Source organism: Trichechus manatus, unplaced genomic scaffold (assembly GCF_000243295.1).
Source record: "Trichechus manatus latirostris isolate Lorelei unplaced genomic scaffold, TriManLat1.0 scaffold00282, whole genome shotgun sequence".
Lineage (NCBI taxonomy): Eukaryota > Metazoa > Chordata > Mammalia > Sirenia > Trichechidae > Trichechus > Trichechus manatus.
Genome location: NW_004444218.1, coordinates 1,635,871 through 1,642,874, shown reverse-complemented (window position 1 = coordinate 1,642,874; position 7,004 = coordinate 1,635,871). Strand labels below are relative to the sequence as shown.

General features: G+C 38.5%; 1 protein-coding gene across 1 annotated transcript in view; it reads right to left on the bottom strand.

Moving 5' to 3' along the window:
- The window catches only part of CLTCL1 (clathrin heavy chain like 1), a 239,482-nt gene that overhangs the window by 47,486 nt on the left and 184,992 nt on the right, over positions 1 to 7,004 (bottom strand).

Here is a 7,004-nt window from a genome sequence, read left to right as displayed (position 1 = left end):
ATGCTGCCATGAACATAGGTGTGCATATGTCTATTCGAGTGACGACTCTTATTTCTCTAGGATATATTCCTAGAAGTGGGATTGCTGGATCGAATGGTATGTCTATTTCTAGCTTTCTCAGGAAGCACCATATCATTTTCCAAAATGGTTGTATCATTTTGCATTCCCACCAGCAGTGCATAAGAGTTCCGATCTCGCCGCAGCCCCTCCAAAATCAAATCTATTCTTGAGGTGGTATCTAAATTCAGGTGGAATATACTCAAGGTCGTACTTTGTCTCTCGTGGACTTGCTCTAATTTTCTTCAGTTTCAACTTGAACTTGCATATGAGCAATTGATGGTCTGTTCCACAGTCGGCCCCTGGCCTTGTTCTGACTGATGATATTGAGCTTTTCCATCATCTCTTTCTACACATGTAGTCAATCTGATACCTGATTCCTTTCACTATAGTAGATCTATAATCGTAGGTATAATACTTTCCATGCGTTCTTTGCATTGTTCCAGCAAATTATTGAACTCAAAAGAGAAGGGGAAGCCAGAAGGTGAAAGTAAGGGTGTTATGTGGACTCTCAAACTTGCAGCTGGTGCCTGCCTATTTGGCAGTCTAAAGGACAGTGTGCTTTTCACCTGTGAGATCTGTCCTGGCTCCAGGTGGCTAGGGTCATAGAGAGTTTGCCACTTGGGCAGCTTATGTCAGAGATGATGGAGTGAGAAAGTGGGGACTAGATCAATGTTCACATTTTCGGGATACATGTTGATTCTTACCCATGAAGTTATCCACAAATGTAGATTTACCCTTACTTCTGTATACAACTTTCCAGGGAACAGACCCAAAGCAAGGTGGGCTCTAGAATTCCCCTCGCCCTGACCCCCAGAAGTGGTAAATATTCTTAAGCACAAGATTCAGTTCTTTACACTTCAATTCACTGTATCCAGGTCTAGTTATTCTTACTAGACCTGGTAAGTTCTCTGATACCTTCAGCTGACTTTTGCTTTTGGAGGGGAATGGAAGAGGAGTGTGATCTGGCTGTATTTGTATACTCAGTGTGTTTGTGTTTTCTATTCCTTTATCTTCTTTCTTGGGTTTATTTTTTTTCTCTTTAAGTTGAATGCTTAGATGATTAATTTTCACCCATCTTTTCTAATATAAGCATTTCAGTGTTTTAATTTCCTCTAAATACAGCTTTAGGTACATCCTACATGTTTTGATATGTAGTGTTTACTTTAAAATCTGTTTCTAAATATATCTTTTTTTTTATTGTTGAACTTTAAGTGAAAGTTTACGATTCAAGTTAGTCTCTCATATGAAAATTTATACATACACTGTTATGTGACCCTAACTGCTCCACCTATACTGCGACAGCACACTCCTCCTTTCCACCCCTGATTTCCCATGTTCATTCAACCAGTTTTTGACCTTCTCTGCCTTCTCATCTCACCTCTGGACAGGAGCTGCCCATTCAGTCTCATGTATCTACTTGAGCTAAGGAGCACACTCTTCACGAGTATCATCTTATGTCCTATAGTCCAGTCTAATCTTTGTCTGAAGAGCTGGCCTAGGGAATGGTTTTAGTTCTGGGTTGACAGAGAGTCCAGGGACCATGCTTTCTGGGGATCCTCCAGTCTCAGTCAGACCAGTAAGTCTGGTCTTTTTACTAGAATTTGAATTCTGCACCCCACTTTTCTCCTGCTCCGTCAGGGACTCTCTGATGTGTTCCCTGTCGGGCGGTCATTGGTAGTAGCCGGGCACCATCTAGTTCTTCTGGTCTCAGGCTGATGCAGTCTCTAGTTTATGCAGCCCTTTCTCTCTCTAGGGCTAATACCTCCCTTGTGACTTTGGTGTTCTTCATTGTCCTTTACTCCAGGTAAGCTGGGACCAACTGATGCATCTTAGACGGCCGCTCACTAGCTTTTAAGACCCAGATGCCACTCACCGAAGTTATATCTTAACTATTACTATATTTTATTTGAATCATGAATTTAGAAATGTTTCTTACTTTCAAAACTTGGGTTTTACTTTTCTTTTAGCTATTGATTTCTAGCTTAATGGCACTGTGGTTGGAGAACGTAGTCTGTATGACAGCAACGCTTTGGTATATGTACAGATTTTTTATAGCTCAATATGTAGTCAATTTTCCTAAGTGTTCATAACTGTTCCATGTATGTGTGAAAAGAATTTTTTTCTACTTATTGAATATATAATATGTAAGGAGCTCTGATAGCACAATGGTTAAAGCGCTCAGCTACTAATTGAAAGCCAGTCTGCAGGAGAAAGATGTGGCATTCTGCTTCTGTAAAGATTTACAGGCTTCGAAACCCTATAGGGCAGCTCTACTCCATCCTATAGGGTTTCTATGAGTTGGAATCGATTTGACAGCAGTGGGTGGGGTTTTAAAAAATTTATCACAGCAGGCTTATAAAGCACATTAACTGTCAATGGTTATATTTATGGCTTTTATATACTTTAAAAATATATGCAGTGTTTTAAAAATCTAACTGTTCTAGAATTACTTAGAGAGGTATGCTGAAACCTCCCAATATGATGACGTTGCTTCTCTCCTTATAGTTTTGTCAGTTTTTTGCTTCATGTATTTTGAGGCTATATTATGAGATGCATTATTTTCCTGGTGCATTGGACCGATCGTCATTATGTACCAGGCCTCTTTACTTCAATAATGCTTTTACCTTAAAGTCTCTTTTGTGTGATACTAATAAAACTATTATGAGTGTTTTTAAGTTTGGCATTTGCTGGATTTTTTTCCTTTCTTTTACTTTCAACCTTATGTTTTAGATGTGTTTTATCAACAGCATATTCCTGGTTTTCTCTCTCTATCCAATTTGAACATGTTTGTCTTTTAACTAAAATATAAGATCCATTTACGTTTAATGTGATTATTACTATATTTAGATTTCCTTCTACCATTTTATTTTATACTTGCCATTTGTTCCCACCTTTTCTATCTATCTTTCTTTCCTTCTTTGGCCTTTTTTTGGGTTGATAGTGTTTTCGTTTCATTTTTTATCCTCCACTAGTTTCGAAGTTACATACTCTGTTCTTTTGGTGGTTTCCCTGGAAATTTTTACACAAATACTTAAGCTATCAAAGACTAATGTTAATCATTATCTTTACCTTCTTCCTAAATAAAAAAAAGGATGCTACAATCTTGTTGTTAGCTGCTGTCGAGTTGGCCCCCAACTTAGGGTGACCCAATGTGTTACAGAGTAGAACTGCTCCATAGGATTTTCTTGGCCATAGTCTTTATGGAAGCAGACTACCAGGCCTTTCTCCCATGGTGCCACTGAGTGAGTCTGAACTGTCAACCTTTAGGTTAGCAGCTGACTGAAAATCCCTTGCCTCATCTTTTTACTATCTTTCGATTTACACACAACTATTAAGAATTTTAGTTCTTTCTCCCCCAAAAACCACAGAATATTTTTATTGTTTTACAGCTGCTAATTTCTTTGCTCTTTATTTCTTCATGTTCCCACATAGGATCACTTTTTTTCTGCCTAAAATACATCCTTTAGAGAAGGTCTATTATTGACAAACTCCCTCATTCAATTTGTATGAAAATATCTCTATTTCACATTGCCCTTAATTTTACAAGATATATAATTCAGGGTTGACAATTACTTCTTAGATCTGAGCACTCTATAGTCATTGTACCATTCTATTATCTTAGCTTCCACTGAGATTGTTGAGAAGTCTACTGTTAGTCTAACTGCTATTCCTTTGTAGGTAACCTATCGTCTCTCTGGCTGCTTTTTTAAAAAACATTTTATTGGGCTTTAGGTGAAAGTTTACAGAGCAAATTAGTTTCTCATTCAAAAATCTACACACAAATTGTTTGGTGACATTGGTTGCAATCCCTGTAACGTATTAGCACTCTTCCCTTTTCTACTCCGGATTCTCTGTTTCCGTTAGTCTGGTTTTCCTGCCCTTTCCCGCCTTCTCGTCTTTGCTTTTCGGCAGGTGTTGCCCATTTGGTATCACATATTTGATTTAGCTAAGGAGCACGTTCCTCATGGGTGTTACTGTTTGTTTTATAGGCCTGTCTAATCTTTGGCTGAAAGGTGATCTTTGGGAGTGGCTCTAGTTCTGAGTTAGAAGCGTATCAGGGGCCATAGTTTTGGGGGTCCCTCCAGTATCTCTGGCTGCTTTTAAGATTGCTTGTTTTTAATGTTCGGCAGTTTTGCTATAATGTGTATAAGCATGGATTTAAAAAAATTAATTCTCCATGGATTTACTGGGCTTTCTTAATCTGAGAATTAGAATTTTGTCAGTCTGGAAAAGTCTCCATCATTCTCTCTCCCAATAGTGTCTTTCACCCTCTACTCTCTCTCTGAAGCTCTGATTAGATCTCCCTTCAATCTCTACATATTTTTTTAGACCTCAAATTTCCAATAGTCTCATAAAGGTCATGATTTATTATTACTATTTTTAATTGCGCTCTAGGGTTTCTATGAGTCAGAACTGACTCAACGGCAATGGATTTGGTTTTTGGTTCTAGGTGAAGGTTTGCAGAGCAACTTAGTTTCCCGTTCAATAATTTATACACAAATTGTTCCGTGACATTGGATGCAATCCCCGCAATGTGTCAGCACTCTCCCCATTACTACCTTGAGTTCCCCATTTCCATTTGTCCGGTTTCCTGTCCCTTCCTGCCTTCTCATCTTTCCTTTTGGGTAGATGTTGCCCTTTTTGTCTCATATAGATGATTGTTATGAGAAGCACTTTCCTCGTGGGTGTTACTGTTTATTTTGTGGGCCTGTCTATTTTTCGGCTGAAAGGTGATCTCCAGGAGTGGCCCCAGTTCCAAGCTAGAAGGGTATCTAAGGGCCATAGTCTCAGGGGTTCCTCTAGTCTCTCTCAGGGCAGTAAGTCTGGTCTTTTTTATGAATTCGAATTTTGTTCTACATTTTTTCCAACTCTAACCTGCACCTTCTATTGTGATCCTGGTCAGAGCAGTCAGTAGTGGTGGCTGGGCACCATCTAGAACCTCTACATATCTTAATCTCTTTTATATTTTCCACTTTTCTCTCTTGGCTACTTCTGGGCGATTTCTTTACATCTACCTTCAAATCCATTTATTATCTAATGCTGCTAAACCCATCTGAGGTTTATTTAAATAATATGTTTAAAAATTTTATAAAAGTTATTTGGTTCTTTTTCAAATCTGGTGGTGCAATGGTTAAACTCTTGGCTGCTAACCAAAAGGTGGACAGTTCGGACCCACTAGCCTGTGGGAGAAAGATGTGGCAGTCTGCTTCCGTAAAGATTACAGCTTTGAAAACCCTATGGGGCAGTTCTACTCTGTCCTATAGGGTCGCTATGAGTTGGAAGCGACTTGACAGCAATGGTTTTTTTTTTAATTGTTTGGGTATTTAAGAATATTATACATAACTTTATATTCTGTGCCTGATAATTCCAATAATTACAGTCTGTGAAGATGTGATTCTACTTGGTTACTGCTGATTCTTACCAATGGTGCCCTGTTTCCTTATGTATTTGCTAATCTGTCACTGTTTTTACTAGGAGCGTATTACTTCTTGGGATGTTATTTGTCAGAATTCTTCAAAGCCTTACTAGAAGGTAGGTTCTTCTTAAGAGGATCTGTGTTTGTTTCTGCCAGAGATCTGAGAGCACAACCTGCTGGTGATTTCTTTAAAATTAAATTCCTGACTTGAGGATTTTTTTAAGACTATCCCAGGTAACATGAATTTGTATTAAAACCCAGCAGTGGGGGCCAGCTTGTCAGGGCCAGTTTTGTTCTCATAATCTAGCACCACGGTTCAAAGGAGCTCTTTTATGTTTTGTTTTTACTGGCTTCTCAGCAGAGGGTTAGGCAATACTGATAAATTTTTATTTTATTATTGCAATGAGGAGGGGTTCCTTAGTAGAATACATGCCTTTTTAGGCCCTTAGGTTTTGTCTCCTGTCCTCTGTGTCTTGTAGGGTATGAGAACCACAGCCCAGGTTTGGCAAAAGCCAGACTGTATTTCTCTTACTTCTCTAGGTTCCTGCTCTCCCTTAGTTTTTCATCTCAGACTTTATTTACTTGCTAGCTCACTGATGCAATTCAAAAGGTAGTTTGTATATTTCATCCTACATGTTCAATTTTTCCAATCATAGGATCTGTCCAAGCATCTAGTCTGCCATACAACCAACCCAGCCTATTTTTATCTGCACATAAAACTATGTCTGGTGAAGCAATCAGTCACAGAAAGAAAAGCAAGAACTCAAAGAAGGTCCCCCTGCATGTTTGACAAACAACAATGTCCAAGGAGGCAGTACACAGTCAGAATCACATTTAAGTGTCTGGAAGTACACACAACCTATTAAAGGAGGATGGTTAGATGGTAAGACAGAATATCCTAGCCACCTTAGGTATCTTAACTCTGATGTCATTCAGTCAGGGTTTATGAGACCATTAAAACATTATTTCACAATCCATGACTTACCATATAATATTTCTAAGTTGAAAAATAAAAATTACAGTCATACTGCTTTCCACAATACCACAGCCCTTGAAAGCCTTTCTGGCCTACAAAATAAACCTTACAATAAAATCTTTATAGCAGGATTTATGATGTGAATACACCGTAATCTTTTTGACACATACAATCTGATAATGAATTTTAAAGTGGCAATAAATAGTGGATGAAACCACACTGACGTATTCAAATTATCCTCTTACGTCCGAGCTATGTGTTCATGATGCTTCTGCCCAGAATGTTCTTCGCTACCTTAGCTCCTACTCATGTTTCTACATGCCATCTTCTCTACTAAATCTTCCCTGATACACGTCCAGATGTGGCTCTCCTGCCACATGTTTCCAAGCTTTGTTTGTCATTATTTCAAGTATTTCACATAGTTGGGACACACTAGGCCCTGATGAGAATTCAGCTCCCCTTCTTTGAGCAATTTGTTCTGAACTTTAAAGCAGTTTAAAGTTTAAAAAAGTTTAAAAAAGAATTGTGTGGACTAGAACAGTAGGAGGAAAA